The sequence below is a fragment of the Monodelphis domestica genome, chromosome 3 (assembly GCF_027887165.1).
Source record: "Monodelphis domestica isolate mMonDom1 chromosome 3, mMonDom1.pri, whole genome shotgun sequence".
In the NCBI taxonomy this organism is placed as follows: Eukaryota; Metazoa; Chordata; class Mammalia; order Didelphimorphia; family Didelphidae; genus Monodelphis; species Monodelphis domestica.
The window spans coordinates 45,543,543-45,565,230 of NC_077229.1; the positions used below are offsets into that span (position 1 = coordinate 45,543,543).

Below are 21,688 nucleotides of genomic sequence, written 5' to 3' on the forward strand. Positions count from 1 at the left end.
AAACTCCGTATGGCCTGCAAATCTGAAGCCAGATTTGAACCCAGGACCTCCCATCTCTAGGCCTGGCTCTCCATCCATTGAGCTACCCAATTGCCCCCACCACCCCATGTACAATCTTTAAGGCACAAGACTTGGACATGAACGGTCCCTTTGCTTCTTGCTAACTCTGAGACATTGGCCCCCCCAAACTTCAAACTTTTCTCAGTCTCAGTTTACTCATCCAAAAAATGAAGGATTTGGACTAGATAACTTCAGATAGCCTTTCTAATGCTAGGTCTATGTATGATTTTATCATCTTCCCAGAAACCCAGCAAAGTAGGTGACAAACTGAGGCCTAAAGTCACACCCTGAGCAAGGAAGGATTTGAGGCACCCTTCTCGAAACCAGGTCTTTCTTACCCCCAACCTAGCCGTGTAGCCACGAGGGCGCATGTCTCACTAGCAATTTATTTTCTTGTCTAATATCCTTTTGTCTTAGTAACAACTCTTAAGACAGAAGAGTGGTAAGGGTTAGGCAATGGGAGTTAAGTGACTTGGCCAGGGTCACACAGCCAGGAAATGTCTGGCCACATTTGAACCCAGGATCTCCCCACTCCAGGCCTGGCTCTCTACCCACTGAGCTACCTTGCTGCCTCACCCCCACCCCACGTAATTTAAAACATTTTACATATAGAATCTCACTTGGCTCTCGAAAGGACCTCCTGTGATATTATTGTGCTATTATTATCCCTATTTTACAGATAAGGAAATGAAGGCTCAGGGAAGTTGTAATGTGATGTGATGCCCAGGCATCTGAGGTGGGGATTCGAATCCAGATGTTCCTAACCCCAAGCTCCATATTCCACAAATGAGGCAGCCTATGCCATGCCTACATGACTGTGGCTGCCAGCAAGTCTTTCCTCACATCTACTCTAAACCTTGCGGTTTCTCTGGCCCTTCTTCCTCCCTTCCTGACTCCTGGTTCAGCCCTTTCAGGCGAAAAAAGAACACAAGTCCAAGAACAAATACCTGAAGATCTCTATCTTGTGGTCCCTGCCCCTTCTCTAGTCTAATCCCTTCATTTTTACAAAGGAGCTCACAGGTACAGGCTTGGATGAGTGATTTAATTAAACGTATAAGTAGAGAGTAAGAGAAGAGTGCCCCAGGCCTGGCATTCTCACTGGCTGTCCTGAGATGGTTCCTTCCTTGGGAGCAGTGAGCCTCCCACCTAATTCTAGAGCTTTCCCTCTGCTGACCTACAATTTATCTTGAATACATCTCACGGGAGGCACACTTGTTTTCATGGTGATGTCCCTAGTAGACTGAGCTCCTTGAGAGAAGGGACTGTCCTTTGCCTTGCTTTGTATCCTGGAACAGTAGATATTTAATAAATGTTTACTGGCTGACTCTGATATCAAATTCTGTCTAGCTCTAAGCTAGAAGGGGCCTCAGTCCAATCGGGGTGAGCAAGCTCTCAATTGTTAAAGTTTTGGGCTAATTATTTACGGCTCAAAAAATTTTTTCCACAAAATCATGGCTTTATTGGTTTTGCCCATTGTTAGGCTTAAGAGAATGAGAGACAAAATGCTATTAATCAAGATTAAACTCAAAAGTATAAAGCATTTCTATCCTGGGTTCAAATCTGCTATCAGACTCTTCCTAGCTGTGTGACCCTAAGCAAGTCACTTAACCCCAATCACCTATTCCTTAGCACTCTCCTGTCTTAGAACTGATACTTACTTTTGATTTTGAGTCTAAGACAGAAGGTATGGGTTTGTTTGTTTGTTTTTAATGTGTGTATGTTTGGAACAGCAAGGAAGCTCAGTGGATAGAGCACCAGGCCAAGAGTGGAAGGACCTGGGTATAAATAAATATGGCCTCAGACACTCTATCAGTGTGATGCTGACCAAGTCACTTAACCCCCATTGCCTCCTCTTTGCTGCTCTGTCTTAAAATTCATACAAGACAAGATTAAGAGTTAAAAAAAGGGGGGGGGGTAATAGGTTTTAGAGAGTTGGTTGTTAAACATTTACTGACACACCCAGGTCTTGCCCACTCACTTTATATAAAAGGAAATGAAATCCACTGCCACTGAAATCAGGTGACAAGGATGCACTCAAAGCTACAGGTGGGACGTTTTTCATCAAAATTAAGACACCTGACTAAATAAGCTGGTCACACTTCTCGCTTGTTAAAAGTTGGCAGGCTCCAAGCTGGGCTGGGCCACTCCTCCCTCTGGCCCAGCCCCAGTGGCCACAGGGACCTGCAAATGGCTAAGAAGGGAATAAGCCCTGTGGCTCCCTCTGGCCAACTCCAAAGAAACTGGGCAGACCTCTCTATGCCTAGAGGGGCACCCAGCTCGCTGCTCTGAGGGTACAGGTGGCTATGACACCCCCCACAATTCCATTTCCTCTCCTGCCTTTCATGATCAGAGCCCCATCCATGCTGGCCAGCATCTTCTCTCCAATCAGCCCAAAGCTGCGGTTATGACTGAAAAAATCACCAGGCACTTCCATGCCTACCTCCCCGTCTAGGACTCGAATGCCTCCTCTAGAGTCACAGACATAATCTGTACCACATGTTTCTGATATTATTTTACAGATTACTTCATAAAACCTGAACTTTCTTCCCCTCCTTTAAAACGCAATCTGTTTCAGGAAAGGAAAATACACTTGCACACACACAACCCACTGAAATCCTGGAAGTCGGTTCCAGATGTAAATACACCCCCGGCTTTGTTTTACAGGCATTTCTCTTTGGCCCGCCGGCTCCCCTCCCCCCACTTCCCTCCTCTCGGTCCCTAGAGAAATGGTTTTTCCTTATAGATCAAATTAAGGGCAATTAATGCGGTCTTGGAGTCAGTTTCCTGCAGCCAGTCCAGCCAACGTTGCGAGCATCTCGGCTTCTCTTAAGAGAGTTCAGCACCCCCCCCTCCCCCAGTGGCCCCGGCTGGAGCGCCTTCCTGTCCTACCCCCTCCCCACCAGAGGAAAAAGTCCGAGCAGGACGATCTCAGTCAAGGCTCACAACCGCCGAACCCCGCCACCCCACCACCCTGAGCAGCGGGAGGCGGCGGTCCCGGCGCAACTTTGCAGCCTGACAGATAGACCGGCGACCGCGAGACTGACAGGGGGAGGAGAAGGGTGGCTGGGGAAGTGCCGGAGCCGCTCGATTCCGCTCGGCGGCGCAGCCTGGCCCAGCCTCCGTGCCTCCGGCCCCCGGGCGGCGCTGCATGCGCTCCCCGGGCTCGCTAACTTCGGGAGCGGTGCCCAGCGGGGCTCACATTGTCTCGGGCCGGGCCTCCTCCCCGCGCGCACACACTCCGTCGCGCACACGCCCCCTCCCCTCCCCCAGGCCCAGCTCCAGAGCAGAGCCCCAGGGGCGGCCCCCCGGCACCCCCGCCCGCCCGCCTCCCTCCGCCCCCGGGCCGGGCCGCGCCGGGCGCCTCAAACTTTGTTGGTGGCGGCGGCGGCGGGGCCCCGGCCCGGCCCTGCGCGGCCGCCCGCCCCCCACGGCCCGGGGCCGACCTGGTCGTGCTCCGGCTCCTCATAGTCGTCCTCCTCGGCGCTCACGGACATGGCCATGGCTCATGGTGGGCCCAGGCTCGGGCTCCCGGGCATGGCGGGAGGAGCCGCCGCCACCGCTGCACCGCGGGAGGGAGGGAGGGAGCCCTGGCCGCGGCCGCTGGGCTCCTCCGGCTCCTCACACTCTCGCACACTCACACACACTCGCGCACGGGGGGCGGGCGGGAGGGGGCCTCATGCATATTCATGAGCCGAGCCAGGAAGGGGCCGGCCCCCCCCGCCCCACCCCACCCCCCACCCCGGGCAGCCAATGGCGGGGCCGCAGCGGGTTCGGATACACACAAAGGGAGCCCTGCCCGCGGTGACACGGGGCCGCCCGGGGCGGGGGGGGGCCGAGGAGAAGGGCGCAGGCCCCGCCCCCAGCTTCCCCCCTTCCCGCGAGCCCCTCCCCGGCGGGCCGGCAGGCGGGCGGGCGGCGCGGGGATTGGGATGGGGGCGGCGTGGGGGCGTGCCCCGCGCACAGCCCGGGGTGCACACGCGGGGCGGCAGCCGCTCCCGGAATTGCACTCCGGGGCTGGGGTGGGGTCTTTTGTGTGGTCCGACGGTCCACTGACGGCCGGGGAGGCCGCGACGGGGGAGCAGAGCCCATCTCGATCCCATCCCCGCCCCAGCCCAGACGCTCGGCCGAGCGCCGGGCGGGATTCGGCCACGCTCCGGGGTGGACGGAGACCCGACACTCGAGAACGGGGCGGTCAGAAGGGCTCCGGCCCCGCTCTCCGGGGATAACACATAGCTTTGGTTCGGAGGACTAGCCCCCGTCAGTGCCTAGAGCCCCCCGGAACACCAACGGGTGGCACTGCCTGGCTCGAAGCCACCCGCCCGGGGCCACGAACTTGTCACCGACTCGGAAACTTAGCGGGGCAGATTGGCAGCTCGCTGGGAGCTCCTCGGTGGTGGTCAGAGGGATCACTGATCACCCCAGGGTCCGAGCCTGTCCCTCCACTCCCTCCCTCCCCACATTTATCAGGAAGGACAGGCCTTTCGAGGAAAGGGGACCCTGACCCACCCACAATGCGCAAATGGGCCGTCGCAGATACCCAGCTGCCAACCAGCTGCAGGAAGATGAGCCTGAGCCACAAGTGGACCCCCCGGGAGGCCCAAAGTAGCCATTCTCTGTCCAGCCAAGGGTACCCTCGTTTCTCCTCCTGAAAAGCCCCCCCTCTTCTGCAGCTGCCCCATAAGTGCCAGCCAAAGGAGCAAGGGAGATGGCACTGGTTCTCCCCTCCACCCCTCCAACACAGAGGTGGCCTATCCATTACCTGGGCCGAGTCACTCCCAAATCTCCATTTTCTTCCCCTTTAAAATAGGATGATTCGTCTAAGCTCATGGGGGTATAGAGGGTGGAGAATGTTGCCAATACACTTTCGGATGCACATTTTCAATATCCCTGCAGCGGCCAGCACCATTCTGCACTGAGTGGGCACCTAGAGGCTGGCCTGCCCGGGCCACCTCTCAGGGATGGACGGTGACAGGAGGGCCGGGCGGGGGTCACAGCCTGGGCTTTCAGCTTGAGTAAGCGGGCATGCACACAGGCCGCTTCATGAAGGAAGCATGAGAGGGACCCCGAGATCCACCCCCACGACATCGACACCCACCAGGACGACTGTGGACCATCGTGCCTTGCTCTGGAGAAGCTGCCTGACCCCAACAGTCTATTCCAAGGCCTGGCCTGCCCTCTATGATCCAGACACAAAGCGAATGCCGCCTTGTTGGGCAAGAGCTGCGTGAATGGGGTCACAGGCGCCTCCTGGCATATTGTTGCAGAGGGAGAAACGACGAGGAGCTCCGGGAAGGCAACACAAGCCAGCAACAACTAGAACTGCATTCTGGGCAAATCCCGATACCCAGGCCTAACTAGGGGGCTGAAATGAGGAAAGCCACTTCCTTCCTTTCCCTGGGAACAGGGGGGTACAAAGGAAACAGAATGCTCCGTGCCCTGGATGGAACTGTCAGTTCTACCCGATGCTTTTGCTTCTTCCTTTTGTCGTAAAGACAGGTTTATTGGGCTAAAGGAGGGGGAAAGGGTGGACTTCAAGATCACTTAAGTAAAAAGGAAATAAATAAACGTTTCCCCGCACAATCTACCAATATCCCAATGCACTCCACCTCCAGGGGCCTGATTTTCCTCTCCTGGAAAATGAAGGGATCAGACGAGACAAGACGACCCGTAAGGTTCCTTCTAGCTCTGACATTCCGTGTTCTAGAATTCTGCCTTTGAGATCTAGATGAACAACCCAAACTCACCTCTCAAGCCATAAGAATTGGTCCAACCTGGTGGAGGAGGGGGGGGAAGGCAAGAAAACTCTTCCTATCAATAAAGAGAATAGGGGAAAGCAGGACTATTTCTGGAAGGTCTTTCCATTCATAAGAGCTCTCATTTCTATAGCAGTTTGAAGTTATAATAAAACAGCTTGCTCGAATGACAACCTCCCCAGGTAGGCCACTACCTCATGTGTTATCACCTCCATTTTCCAGAGATGCCCAAAGGTCACACAAGAAAGTAGGAGGCGGGCCAGAATTTGAACCCACTTCTGATACCACGGCCAGCGTTTGCATGCCTCCGCCTCAGCAAGGAGTGAGTCAGTGTGTTCCTTCTTGCCAAGTCAGTGTCTTTTTATTGCTCTCATTCACTTATTCATTCAACAAATATTTATGAATGAATTTAAGTGAATCTCCAAAGTCTTTGGCCAAGTAAGATACAGGTCAAGGATGGGCAAAATGTAAGACCCAGATTCCAGCCTCAACTCTGCCCTGTGAGGTTAGACCAATCTATTCTCCTCTCTGGATCATCTGGGCAATTGGACCATCTCTGAGATCCCTCCTGGGGAATGAGATGCTTTGATTTTAACACCAGATTACCAAGAGGGTAGAATAAAGGCACATATCAACTGATTTGGTGGGCAAACCAAGAACCTGCCTCTTTGTCACCAATAAATTCAGCTTCTCTCCCTGCTGAGTCTCAGAGATTAACTACAAATAAGGGACTCTTTTGACCTGGACACCTGTGATTTTCTTGGCCCAGAGAACTCCTAATTTAAAAAAATAAAAATAAAAATGTAAAAAGCTAGGTGGCACAGTGGCTGGAGTGCCAAGCCTGAAGTCAGGAAGAGGAGTCTTCCTGAGTTCAAATCTGACCTCAGACACTTCCTAGCTGTGTGACCCTGGGCAAGTCACTTAACTCTGTTTGCCTCAGTTTCCTCACTTATAAAATGAATCAGAGAAGGAAATGGCAAGCCAGTATCTTTGCTAAGAAAACCCTAAATTGGGGCATAAAGAATTGGATACACTGAAAATCACGGAACCACAGTTACCAATACATACAGATTAACCAGTGCTCCGCAACTTTATTTTGCCAGATTTGACTTGGGGAGCAGAGAGATTAGCATCTGACTTGCCCAGTGGTGACCCAGCCAGTTTATATAAGAGGAACACTTAAATCTGCATTTTACAGATGAAAACTGAAGTCTGGCCCTCTTCTGCCTCATAAAAATAATGCTAATAATGCTAACAGTTGAATTTACAGAATGCTACAAGGGATACAAAGTGTAATTTACACATTATGTCATGTACTTTGCCCAAAAGCCCTATGAAGAAAGCAAAGTTATACTGGGAACATGATCCCCACTTTACAGATGATGAGACTGAGGTCCATGGAGTAGGACTGCCCTGTCCACTATCAATGCAGCGAATGACAGTCTAATCCAAGTCGCCCCGACCACTCCTGCCCTCTCTGCTGCACTGAGTCCCCCCACTTCCAGGGCTCCTCTTCCCTCTCCTTCCTATCTATAACCAGCATTACAAAGCCCACATGGATGGGACCAGGAGGAAAATGACCAAAAAGGGCCCTGTATCATCAATACACTTCAACGAAGATGGAAAGTTAGTTCAACAAAAACAACAGACTATGATTAGTGCCTGTAAACTGTTCAGTTTGAAAGTCCAAAGGGGAAAGACTCGCAGCCAGGAATGGTCAATTAATAATAAATAACACAAAGTAGAAGGGCCAGAAAGAAGCATAGACAAGCAGGATAGTTTTGAAAGTTACATGCTGACCTCATCATGTAATTTAAGGAAGGAAGGAAGGAAGGAAGGAAGGAAGGAAGGAAGGAAGGAAGGAAGGAAGGAAGGAAGGAAGGAAGGAAGGAAGGAAGGAAGGAAGGAAGGAAGGAAGGAAGGAAGGAAGGAAGGAAGGAAGGAAGGAAGGAAGGAAGGAAGGAAGGAAGGAAGGAAGGAAGGAAGGAAGGAAGGAAGGAAGGAAGGAAGGAAGGAAGGAAGGAAGGAAGGAAGGAAGGAAGGAAAGAAGGGAGGAAGGAAAGAAGGGAGGAAGGGAGGGAGGGAGGGAGGGAGGGAGGGAGGGAGGAAGGGAGGAAGGAAGGAAGGAAGGAAGGAAGGAAGGAAGGAAGGAAGGAAGGAAGGAAGGGACCTGTAAGAACAGAGTCCCTCTGTCTGAATCAATGAATGCTGGAGGTCCAAATCTGGGAACAATTTCTTAAGAGAGATTTTGGCTACAAAAGCTGTTGTAGCCATAGAGGAAGGGAAGGCCTCAAAACTTTCTAGTAGGTGGTCAACAATGAATGACAAGGCAATGCTTAAAAATACCTGATTTAGGTATGTTAATATCATCAATTTAGAGATGCTCAAAAGGGGTGTCAACTAAAGGGCAACCACCAAACGCAAGCTTCCTAAAGGCATGTTGGTGATGAGACACATATGGCAAGAAGAACACAGAGGGACAACCAGAGCCCATTTAAGTGTGTCCACTATTTCCTGAATAGCAACATGACCATTTTTGTGGGCTGAAATACAAATCTGATAATCAAATCTCTTAGGAAGAAGAGGCTTACTAATTTCTGGGATCCAGACCCAGGTACTTTCTTTGCATTAAAGATTGTCTTTCAGGACTCATCCTCTTTCTCATGGTAAATCAGAGTCTCCTTTGTTCTTGAGAGGGAGGTGGAATGTTCCTACTTTATCAAAAAGAGGTGTAGGGGAAGAGTAGGAAAGCAGGGCCAGCGGAGCAATGAATGATAGAGAGAGAGCTAGGGAGTTTAAGAGCCTTGAGGAGATCATAGGCAAGGTCTTTATCCAGGAAGATTGTCCAAGGAAAAGCACGGAAAAACCCCACCACTAGTTTTTATTTTACAGATGAGGAAATTTGGCAATTTGAGACTCAGAGAAGGAAACTAACTTGCCCAGGGTCACATAGCACTGCTTTCTTTCCTACTAAAATTACTTTCCATTCCAAGTTCATCAAGGATGCCAGAATCTTAGAAGAGGCAGGAGGGTAAACAGAAGGTCTAACAAGAATTCTCTCTCCAACAACCACCTGGGGCATTCTACACTGGTCACTTCCAGAGGCAATGGCCACTATGAACGAGGGCAGGGGAAGTGAGTCCAGCTGAATGCTCCTTAGTGCGCTGGATCCAAGCAAATCCACAGGGGAAGGTGGAGATGGACTCACAAGATCTTGGAGAGGAAAGAGCATCCTTTTGGTTATCCAATCAGATGCTTTCATTTTACTTAGAAAAAACTGGGCCCCCAGAGATCCAATGACTTATGCGTAGTAGCACAGGTTTAAATGGTGGTCTGGCAGGAAGCATTTAGTAGGCGTCTATCATGAACTCGGCACTGGGCTAAGCACTGAGGAGACCAAGAAATGGAAAAGGCAATTCTTGCCCTCAAAGAGCTCACAGCCTAACAAGAGACCCAAAATGTTCAAACGATAGACAGGATAACTTGGAGGTCATTTTAGAAGGAAGGATTTTAGTGGGACCTGAAGGCAGTCAGGGAAGCTGGGAGGCAGAAGAGAAGAGGAATGGGGCAGGACCAGAGAAAAGACCCTAGGTCTGAAGTCTGGGGTTCAGGCTCTCGTCACATCTTCTCTGGATTGTTGTCTGTTGTCCAGTCATCTCCGGTTGTGTCTGACTCTTCATGACTCCATTTGGTGTTTTCTTGGCAGAGATACTGGAGTGGTTTGCCATTTCCTTCTCCAGCTCATTGGACAGATGAGGAAACTGAGGCAAACAGGGTAAGATAACTTACCCAGAGACACACAGCTAGTTTGCCATTTCCTTCTCCAGTTCATTTTTCAGATGAGGAAACTAAGGCAAACAGGATCAAGTGACCTTCTCCAGCTCATCTGAAAGATGAGGAAACCGAGGTGGAGAGAGTTAAGTGACTTGTCCAGAGTCTCACAGCCAGGAAGTGTCCGAGGCCAGATTTGAACTCCAGATCTACCTGATTCCAGGCCCAGTGCCCTGGCTAGTGTACCTTCTAGCTGTCTCCTATCTCTGCCCATGCCAGCCCATCCTATACGTGACTGACAGAGGATTATTCTCAAAGCTCTTATGGTCTGTCCCCCTTTATTGTCTGTCTCCATGCCTCTGCCCTGGCTCTGCCCCTTGCCTGGAATACAATCTCTCCTCACTCCCATCTTTTAGAATCGTTGGCTTTCTTCCAGATTCGGCTTAAATAGTGCCTTCCTTCTTATTTTGTTTTGTTTTTTAAACTCTTACACCTTCTGCCTTAGGAATGATACAAGTATCAATTCCAAGGCAGGAGAGCAGTAAGGACCAGGCCACTGGGGCTCAGAGTCACATAATTAGAGGCCTGAGGCCACAGGTACATCCAGGCCTAACCCCTGGGCTAGCCAACTTCTACATAAGGCCTCTTCCAGTCCCTATAGCTGCCAAGACCTTATTCTGTGTGTAGCAAGTAGATACTTACTTTTATGAATTTTAGATTTACTCCGCCCTGCTTAGTCTAACAAACAGGAATGTCTACACCCCTACTTAAGGATTAAGTGTAGAGAAGGATGGCCTATGACAGACATGTGCTAGCAAATGACAAATCAGAAACAACTGACAGACCCCTGGGCTGTCCTAAGTCAAGCTTACGCTACCATTGGTACATGTGCGATGCAGGAAGTGATGTAAAAGACGGTCTATATATTCCACACATCACTTCCTCTCTCCGGTCTCTTTTCTCGGAGAGGTGGCTCTGGCTCTGGTGGCAGAGGTGGCTGGTGGCATCGTTCTGGGCATCTTGGCATGGCTGCAGCTATTGTCTGGGTTTGGCGGTGAGCGTCCTTGATACAGTACTGGGTAGCCTAGTTCAGGTGAGGCATCTTCTCTGAGCTCTCTCGGAGTTTTAGGCTGATTCCTTTTTTCCTTTACCTTTCCTAAAAGCACCATCCTCCTAGGAGGCCCCTCATCTTGGAGGAAGCCTTGTGGCTGGAAGGTCTCTGAACTCCCCTTGGCTCAGGCTAGGCCAGAGAAGTCTTATACTCTTTTCCCTCTCTCTTCTTCTTAATTCCTTCCCTCTATATTAATTAAACCACCATAAACTTTCCAAACTGACTTGAGTATTTTATTTGGGATTTGAATTAAATCCCTGGCAACCAATAAATTTATATCTAGTCTCACCCTAAATTTACCCTTACAGTCATTAACATGTTAGCCCACCCTCAGTAGAATGTAACTTCCTAGAAGGCCAGGATTCTTCTTGTCATTTTTTAATATTTCCAGCATTTAGCCCAATAATTGACGAGAAGGAGGGATATCTCAAAGACGGTTCTATTAAACATTAGGACTTATGCCTAAGGCTTTCTTGGGGACTGTCCTTTCCCCTTCCTGTCATCCAGGATGCCATCGCTGGTGGCAGTCACACATTAATGGCTCCTTCTCATCCCTCCTCCCTCACAACCCTACAATACCTACATAGCCACAACTCAGTATAGTACTATCTCCTAACCCCAAGTCTTAGCAGAAAAAGAATGGAAGTCCTAAAAAGATGAAATCCAAATGTTAGTTTAAAAGTGGGATTCCAGGGGGCAGCTAGGTATCTCAGTGGATTGAGAATCAGGCCCAGAGATGGGAGATCCTGAGTTCAAATCTGACCTCAGATACTTCCTAGCTATGTGACCCTGGGCAAGTCACTTAACCTTCACTGCCTAGTCCTTACTGTTTTTCTACCTTGGAACCAATACACATTCCAAGACGGAAAGTAAAGGCTAAAAAGAAATAAATAAATAAGAATAAAAATAAAAGTGGAATAATGTTTGAAAATGACCAAATAAAATAATATTTAAATCAAAATAAATAAATAAATAAATAAAATAAAAATAAAATTGGGATTCCTCTGAGATCCCCCTGTCATATGCCACGGGCAATTTGGGGCTAAAAGCCTGGACTATTCAGCTGCCCATATCAGGGGCAGCCGTTAAAACACTTTCATGGGGGTTTTATTTTGCTTTCACTTTCTAAGTACTCTTACCATCCTGTGGCTGTCACAAGGGGATTTCAGTTTCCTTCAAAAACCTCCTTCTCTACTTCCTGAGGCCCCCACTTACAACACTCCCTCCTTAGGCTCTTCCGGAGCCCGTGGCCACACTGACAGGCTGAGTTATTAGAGAAAAGGAGGCTACAAGATGAGCTTCATTCAATTCCATCCAAGCAAACCCAGCCTAGATTTGAGGGATGGGATTTTCAAGGTTAACACTCAAGGAAAAAAATCATCCTCTAGTGACCAGCTCCTATGACTCTTCCTGAGCCCCCAAAACCAGTTTTGTAGATTGTCTCTCCAGAAATATCATCCCACACTCCCTCGCATACACGGCCCCAGTTCCAAACTTCATCACCTCTTGCCCAGACAATAATGGAAAAAGCCACCAGCCAGTCTCTTCTCTAATCCATCTTCTACATAGCTGCCCAAATAAGTATGGATCCAACCATATCACTCCCTTGATTAGTAAATAGACTCCCTCTTGCCTCTAGAAGCCACTCTATTTGGCTCTGAGAGCTTTCCATGATTGGACTCTTGTGCCTCCACCCCTTCACCCCCTTATTTGTACAATCAAATCAGCCTTCTTACTATTCCTCAACCATGACACCGAGTTTCCCACCACCAAGCCTTTGCACAGGCTATATTCTCATGTCTGATATCCTTACCTCAACCTATTAGAAATCTTGTTTCCTCTATGACTGAGTTCAAAAGTCTATTTCCTCCATGAGAGCCAGATTGATTACTTCGGGGCCTATTCCCAGTTTACCTGATATGTTTTTTGCTTGTTGGATTGGATCAGTTATAGGGGACTTGTGAGGAAGCTCCCTCAGGGGAAGGGTCTTCTCTGGTTCCTATATTCCCTGGCTAGAGCACCGTGCATAAAATTTTAATAAATAAATAAATATTTGTTCAAAGGATCAGTTTGGGGGACAGCTGGGTGACTCAGTGGATTGAGTCAGGCCCAGAGACGGGAAGTCCTGGATTCAAATCTAGCCTCAGATACGTCCTACTTGTGTGACCCTGGGCAAGTCACTTGACCTCCATTGCCTAGCCCTTACCACTCTTCTGTCTTGGAACCAATACACAATGTTGATTCTAAGATGGAAGGTGAGGGTTTAAAAAAAAAAAAGAATCATTTGTTATTTGGTCCATTTTCAGTCATGTCTGACTCTTCCTAACCCCATTTGGGGTATCTTTGGCAAAACACTAGAGTAGCTTGCCATTTCCCTCTCCAGCTCATTTTACAGAGAATGAAGAGGAGGCCGACAGAGTTAAGTGACTTGCTTAGGTCACACAAATAGTAAGTGTCTGAGGCCAGATTTGAACTCAGAAAAAGGAGTCTTTTTGACTTCCAGCACAGCACTCTATGCACTATGGCGCCACCTAGCTGCCTCTCACAGAATCACAGAAGCATCCTTTAAAGCAGGATGGACCTTAACAGCTATGATCCAAACCCCCTCATAGTACAGAGGAAATAAATAAGAGGTCAAGTGACTTATCCAAAGTCTCCTGGGTAGTGGAGGGCAGACTTGAATTTGAATCCAGGTCCTGACTCCAAGCCTAGTGCTCTCTGCATTTCGCCAAAGGCCATCACTTCCAATTCCATTATCACTGGCCCTGCTAGACTTGTCCAAAGTTGGGAGCTAGAATCTGATGTGGCAACAGCCTGGATCTCAACATCTGCTCCCAGACAAAGGTAGGCAGCCTTGGTAGAAGCATCCTCTTACTCTCAGGTATCCAGGCTTCCATCGCCCTGAGCACTCCAGTACTGCTGAGAAAGAAGGGGGGTCTGGGGGGAGAAGGGGCCATATCATCCTATTACACATGTCTGCCATCAGATGTCTCCTTTTAAAATGGAAAAAGATAAGATGCCATTTGAAGCCAAAGTCTGAAGGATTCGCTATTGTTCCGTAAATAAAATCCTGATAGTGGAGAGCCCGTCAGTGACAGTGCTTTGCTGGGTTTTCTAATTATTTCACCAAAGGCTGGAGCCTGCGATATCTCAATTGGTTCAAAAGAATTTGTCTCTGCCATGATGAACGAGGGTAGTGGAGCAGGTTATCGGAAAAAGAGAGGGGCTTCTCCTCCGTGGCAGACGCTAATTAAAGGGTATTTGGGCTGACCATTCTACCAGGAAGTGAGCTCTAAATGGGGGCAAGCAGGTCAGAGTAAAAAATCTGAAAAAGGAGGGTGAGCTTTGAAAGGCAAAGGGAGCAGGGGAGGGGAAAGGAACCAGTCCTTCTGGCTGAGGAACCTTAGGAATCCAGCCAAGGAAGAATGAAGAGTAGAAGCCATTCAATGGGATGAAGAAAGCTGAATGAAGTATAGTGCAAAGATTCTGTTATTATTAACTGGAGGCAGTATGGCATGATGGGTAGAGTGTAGAGAGCTCAGCTCAGAGCCAGGATGGTAGGGGTTCCAGTCAAACTAACTCAGACTAGCTGTATGACTCTGGACAAAATCAGAGAATATCTCAGTGCCCTGGGCAACTCTCAAAGGCTATAAATCAATGAATAAATATTTTCTTATTAAGCACCAACTGGGTGTTAGAGATACAAAGATAAATGTATAAGAATCCTGCCCCTGGTATCACACAATTGGAGAACTGGAAGGGATCTCGATGGCCATCCTGGATCTCCATAAACTGAATTAATCATAGGTTCAAACCAAAAAAGAAATAGACAAATGATAGATGATAGATAGATAGACAATCAGGCAAAGAGAATGACAGATAGACAGACAGAATGATAGATAGATAGATAGATAGATAGATAGATAGATAGATAGATAGATAGATAGATAGATGGATAGATGGATAGATGGATAGATGGATAGATGGATAGATGGATGGATGGATGGATGGATGGATGGATGGATGGATGGTTGGTTGGATGGATGGATGGTTGGTTGGATGGATGGATGGTTGGTTGGATGGATGGATGGATGGATGGATGGTTGGATGGATAGATGGATAGACAGAATGGCAGATAGAATGATAGATGGATGGATGGATGGATGGATGGATGGATGGATGGATGGATGGTTGGATGGATAGATGGATAGACAGAATGGCAGATAGACAGAATGATGGATGGATGGATGGATGGATGGATGGATGGATGGTTGGATGGATGGATAGATGGATAGATAAAACAGACAGAATGACAGATAGACAGAATGATAGATGGATGGATAGATAGATGGATGGATGGATGGATGGATGGATGATTGGATGGATGGATGGATGGATGGATGATTGGATGGATGGATGGATGGATGATTGGATGGATGGATAGATAGATACAGACAGAGATATGAGTGGATAGATGGACGATAGAAAGATAAGTAGATGGGCAGATATGAATGGACTGATAGATGATAGATGATGGATGGATAGACAGATGGGTAATAGATAAAGAGACAGAGATATATAGACAGTTAGATGGATGGATTGATGAAGGAGTAGGGAGATGATTAGATTAAAAGATAGATGGATAGACACAGATAGATGATAGAGATATGAATGGATGGATAGATTGAAGGGCAGGTGAATGACAGATAGGTGGACAGATGTGGATGGATGAATGGATGGGTAGGTATAGAGACAGAGAGAATATAGATAGATGGATTGATGGATGGGTAGAGATGATTAGACAAAATGACAGATGGACAGACAGATAGACAGAGAGAGACAGGGAAACAAAGATAAATAAATGATAGGCTACATAAGATACAAAGGCAAGTGACGGATAGATGGATAGAGAAACAAGGCAGCCATTAACTCTGGACATCTAACCATAGTAGGAGATCCAAAGACAAAAAGCCAATAGTCCCTGCCCTCAAGGACCTCTACCTGTCATTATTGTTAAAATAATCAAGTTAAGCCACAGTGAATAATGGGGCGGGTGCTGGCCTTGGGAGTCCAGAAGCCATGGGTTCTGAAACTCCCTTTACTCCTTTCTAGATCAGCCCTAGTAGTCATGCTGACCTTTTTGAGCTCCCATTTCCTTACAGCCACCACACGGGGAAGGGGGTGGGGGATACACACAAGAATCTTACAGCTCAATGCCAGCAATTGCTATTATTAATATTAGAACTTCAGGCTTTGATCCTGAAGAAGCCTTATCTTAAAAGGTCTAATCCAAGTCTCTCACTCGGAGGAGAAAACAAGAGGAAAAAGACTTGCCCAAGAGGACCCACGTGATAAGGAACAGGGATGGGATTTGAACACAGGTCATTTGTCTCAAATCCAGTGGTTTTGTTTTTGACACTATACCAAGATGCCTCCCAATGCCAGGCATAAGTGGGTGATCCACTGGGAACATTTTTGTTTGTTTCTTGCTATATAGAGATTTTTGTTGTAATTTGTTTGAAAAAATAACAGTGGGGTACAGCTGGGTGACTCAGTGGATAGAGAGCCAGCTCTAGAGAGGGGAGGTCCTGGGTTCAAATCTGGCTTCAGACACTTCCCAGCTGTGTGACCCTGGGCAAGTCACTTAACCCCCATTGCCCAGCCTTTACCCCTCTTCTGTCTTGGAACCAATACTCAGTATTGATTCTAAGACAAAAGGTCAGGGTTTAAAAAAAAATAACAGAGGGACAGCTAAATGGCTCAGTGGACTAAGAGTCAGAGTTGGAGATGAGAGGTCCTGGGTTCAAATGTGACCTCAGACACTTCCTAGCTGTGTGACCCTGGACAAGTCACTTAACCCCCATTGCCTAGCTCTTACTGCTCTTCTTCCTTGGAACCAGTACACAGTATTGATTCTAAGATAGAAAGTGAGGGTTTAAAAATTAATAAATAAAAATAACTGCACATGCCTAAGGCTCAAATCTCTCCAAGTTCTTGCATTTTTTTGTCCTCTGGCCATTAGGAAAATCCTTCCCCACCGGGATTAGGTACAGCACACTTCCCTCATTTGGGCCCTCTCCCACTCCCGTTCCTCCCTCCACCTCACTACTACTTGCAGCTTTCTTTTCTCCACTCTCTCTGACTCTACTTTCCCTCTTGGCTTCCTCCCCGACTTCCTGCCTCCTCCGTACCTTTCGGAGGCCTTTCCACCCTTTGCTCGGACATATCTTGTGTCTCTCGGCCCCTCTCTGCCGGGATTTCCCCCCCTTGGCGCCGGCTCTCTGCTCCCACGGGCTCTCTCCCATGTCGGGACGAAAACGCGCCCAACTCTCTCTGCTCGTCTTCCGACTCCACGTCTTCTCTTCCTCCCCCATCCGCTGTCCCAACTGCCTCAGAACCCTGGAGGAGTCCATTGTCCGGCCCAACTGTCCCAGGCCAGGCTTTGTGGCTCCCTCCCCGGGGCCCTGGAATTCCAAGGAGGTGACCCAGGTTAATAACAGCAAAGGCCCCAGTTTCTAGACTGCTTTGGAAAAGGGGCTTGAAAAGCCAGGGCATTCCAGGCAGCCAACAAAGGCAGAGCAAGACTCTGGATGGAAGGAAAGAGCAAGAGGTGCCATCCTGGAGACTTTGGAAGAACGAGGCTCTGGATGGAAGGAAAGAGCGAGAGGTGCCATTCTGGAGACCTTGAAAGATTGAGACTCTGGATGGAAGGAAAGAGCAAGAGGGGCCATCCTGGAGACTTTGGAAGACTGAGACTCTGGATGGCAGGAAAGAGCAAGAGGTGCCATCCTGGAGACCTTGGAAGACTGAGACTCTGGATGGAAGGAAAGAGCAAGAGGTGCCATCCTGGAGACTTTGGAAGAACGAGGCTCTGGATGAAAGGAAAGAGCAAGAGGTGCAATCCTGGATACCTTGGAAGACTGAGACTCTGGATGGAAGGAAAGAGCAAGAGGTGCCATCCTGGAGACTTTGGAAGAACGAGGCTCTGGATGGAAGGAAAGAGCGAGAGGTGCCATTCTGGAGACCTTGAAAGATTGAGACTCTGGATGGAAGGAAAGAGCAAGAGGGGCCATCCTGGAGACTTTGGAAGACTGAGACTCTGGATGGAAGGAAAGAGCAAGAGGTGCCATCCTGGAGACCTTGAAAGATTGAGACTCTGGATGGAAGGAAAGAGCGAGAGGTGCCATCCTGGAGACCTTGAAAGATTGAGACTCTGGATGGAAGGAAAGAGCAAGAGGGGCCATCCTGGAGACTTTGGAAGAACGAGGCTCTGGATGAAAGGAAAGAGCAAGAGGTGCAATCCTGGATACCTTGGAAGACTGAGACTCTGGATGGAAGGAAAGAGCGAGAGGTGCCATCCTGGAGACCTTGAAAGATTGAGACTCTGGATGGAAGGAAAGAGCGAGAGGTGCCATCCTGGAGACCTTGAAAGATTGAGACTCTGGATGGAAGGAAACAGCAAGAGGTGCCATCCTAGAGACCTTGGAAGAATGAGGCTCTGGATGGAAGGAAAGAGCAAGAGGTGCCATCCTGGAGACCTTGGAAGAACGAGGCTCTGGATGGAAGGAAAGAGCAAGAGGTGCCATCCTGGAGACCTTGGAAGATCATGGAGAACAGCCTGGACCCAGACTCCTGGACAGACAGACGGACAGGACAAGGCAGACTTTGACTCAACCTGTAATATGGGGAGGCAACAACATGCTAGAGACAATGCAGGGAAAATCTGGCTTCAAATTCTATGGCAGAGACCCTTGTGGGCTGCATGACCCTGGGCAAGCCACTTAAAAGTTCTGAGACTCAGTTTCCTTAGTTGAAAAATGGACCTGCTGTAGAACTTGGCCCAAAGGGCTGCTGGGAAGATCAAATGAGTGACAATAATAAGCCCTTTGAAAATCTAAAACGATGCCTGAGAGGGTTTGGGAGACATTTTTTGCCCAGAAACACACCAGCGCTGTAGCCATCCCCGATCACGAAAACTGAGTGAGAGATGAAATCTTCTTCAAAAATGAAAAAACAGCAACAATCATCTGAAATGTCAGCGACTATTATTATCACTATCACCACTGATGCTCCTGCTACCACCACCATCACCACTACCACCACCATCCTCACTAACTCCTACCACTCCTACTAGAACCACTAACACTACTACTACCACCAGTATGGGTGCTGGTACTCCTGGCATTTTTAAAGGACTTCAAGGTTTGCAAAGCTCTTCCCTTAGAAAAGGTGCCTTAAAAGTCTCCGTGTGGTTTTCGGCTATTAGACCTGATGACTGCATGAAGACTTTTGGAACTTTGAATTCTCTCGTAGAAATGGCACGAACTGGTATTGGTAAGGAGCTTCCTCACCGGGGAACTCCCTACAGAAGTGAAATCACACATTGGCCCAGTCCTGAAGGAAATGGCAAACCTAGCTGTGTGACCCTGGCCAAGTCACTTTGCCCCATTTGCCTCAGTTTCCTCATCTGTAAAAAAAGCTGGAGAAGGAAATGGCAAACCAGCTGTGCGACCCTGGCCAAGACACTTCACCCTGTTTGCCCCAATTTTCTCATCTGTAAAATAAGCTGGAGAAGGAAATGGCAAACCTAGCCATGTGAGCCTGGGCAAGTCCCTTCACCCTGTTGGCCTCAGTTTCCTCATTTGTAAAATGAACTGGAGAAGGAAATAGTAAACCATTCCAGTGTTTCTGCCAAGAAAACCCCAGAAGGGGTCATGAAGAGTTTCAGAAATGCCTCAAATGAATGAACAACATGTGCCAGGCACTGGGCTAAGCCCCAGAGGTATAATGACAAAAGGGTGTCCCTCACCGTCTAATTGAGGAGATAATATTCAAACAACTATGTACAAACAAGATAGAAATAGGCTAACCAAGGAATAATCAGGGGAGGAAAGGCATGGCAATTTTAAAGGCAATCCCCAAGGGCTTCCTGCAGAAGGTGGGATTTCAGGAGGGTCTTGAAAGCAAGCTGAGGAACTCGTCCCTACCCATGCGAGGCTCACTTTTTCAGAAAAATGGCCAGTAATGAGAGTTTAATGGCAGCCTGCTTTAGCCTTTAGAGACAACAGTCCATGGCAGTCCATCTCTTTTCTGAAGCAAAGCAGGCTTCCGTCTCCTCCCCCGACTCCGTCCCATCCATAAATGCAAGAGGATCTTTTCCATCCATAGATCATAGGGGGCCAGTGAGTTCAGCTCGATGGGGGAGGGGGCTCACGAGCCAGGGGTCATGGGTTCAGTTCTCTGGGGGGCCCCATCCGCTCTGCTCTGTTCTAAGGTTGCAGATGACACCGGTCAACTGACCCCACAGGCGGACATAAAAAAGGAGCGAGGCCAGCCAGCCAGACACAAATCCACCGGCACGGGAGGAAACGGTAATTCACGGCAGATCCGGGAGGATGGCGATTAGGCGGTATCTTGGTTAGCCTCGACCTCCCGGCCACTAATTGCTTCCAGCAACAGGCTGCATCTCCTCCCAGAAAGGTGTCAGATCAAAGGAATGTTTAAAACTAATCATCATTTAGCACTAATCACTTATTACTTCCAGAGGAGGGCAGTGACCGGATCTAGGCAAGTGGGAGGGGGGGAGGAAGGGAGCAGGACAGGCTTCCCAGGTGTCCGGGATTCCTCAAAGCCCCAGAAACCCAAAGCAGTCACTCCTTTAATGAGTTCATGCCCTCATGCCCTCAATCCCTCAACCTTAGTCAGGAGGGCACAAAAATAGCAACGAGGCTCCCCCTCCTCTTGGGAGAAGACCTTCTGCCATCAGGCTCACTGATACACAGCTCATCAGGGGCCATCGAATTCAACCTTTCCATTTTACAGATGAGGAAACTGAGTCCCAGGGAAAGGAAGCCATTTGCCCCAAATAGGTAGGCATCGAGTCATTTCTGGGCAGACAGGGGAACTAATCTTACACTGACTGGCTTTTATAGAACCAATTTCAGTGGGAATCTCCAAGAGAATATATTCCTCCCTCCTCTCCCATTTCCCCTCTTTTTCCCAGTCCCAGAAGTCATCTCATGGTCTCCTGGGTCTTTATATCAAGAGGCAGTTTTGCAAAGAGGCTGGAAATCTAGTTGGAAGAGCAGCCAGCCCTGAGACGAGGGAGCCGTTTCCCGTCTCATATGCAGGCTGAGCCATTCGTTTGGGTCCCTCCATTAATCCAGAGATGAGGGCAGGTGGTGGGCAGCTGTTCTTTGGATGGTTTGGGGCGGGGGAAGTCCATGTTCTATAGGTGCTACTAGCTGCCCTGAGAGCTATTCTCCAGCTGATGGGGAGGAGAGTGTGGTCCATGGCTCCTGAGGGATGCTGCGGGATGCCTATGGATGCTGAGACTCGGCACTCCTAGTTCCTATACACCAAGGCAGAGGGCACCGTTTTCATTCCCCAGAACTGTCAACAGCTTAAGGAATCACAGAAATGAGAGGGTTAGAAAGGGAGAAAACATCCGTGGTCTATTTTCTTCAGCGAGGGCTTCTCACCCAAAGCAAGCCAGGATGTTTGAAAAAGAAAAGAGAAATAAACCCCTGAGACCAAAAAGAGCTAACACAGCAATGAATAACATTGGGATGGAGTTAAAACGATACCAGGACTAAGGGGGCACCACAAACAGAAATCAGAGCCAGCCTTGCCAGAATTGTGTGCTCAAAACATAAAAAAAAGCAAAAACAACAACAACAAAACCAACCCAAACAGGGAATCTGACTAGCACGGAGAGCCTGTCAAGCCAGTCACATCATTCTCCTGAGCACAGAGTAGGTCTGTTCTCCATCAAACACTTTGGTGTTTCATGGGGAAAGCACTTTAAAATACCACCCACCTGGGGGAAATTGGATAGCTTAGTGGATTGAGAGTCAGGCCTAGAGACAGGAGGTCCTGGGTTCAAATCTGACCTTAGATACTTCCCAGCTGTGTGACCTTGGGCAAGTCACTTCACCCCCATTGCCTAGCCCTCACCACTCTTCTGCTTTGGAACCAATACACAGTATTGACT

The 21,688-nt window shown here is 48.7% G+C and overlaps 1 protein-coding gene across 1 annotated transcript in view; it reads right to left on the reverse strand.

Annotated features, from left to right (window-relative positions):
- Nucleotides 1-21,688, reverse strand: part of KDM2B (lysine demethylase 2B) — a 134,396-nt gene that overhangs the window by 20,115 nt on the left and 92,593 nt on the right.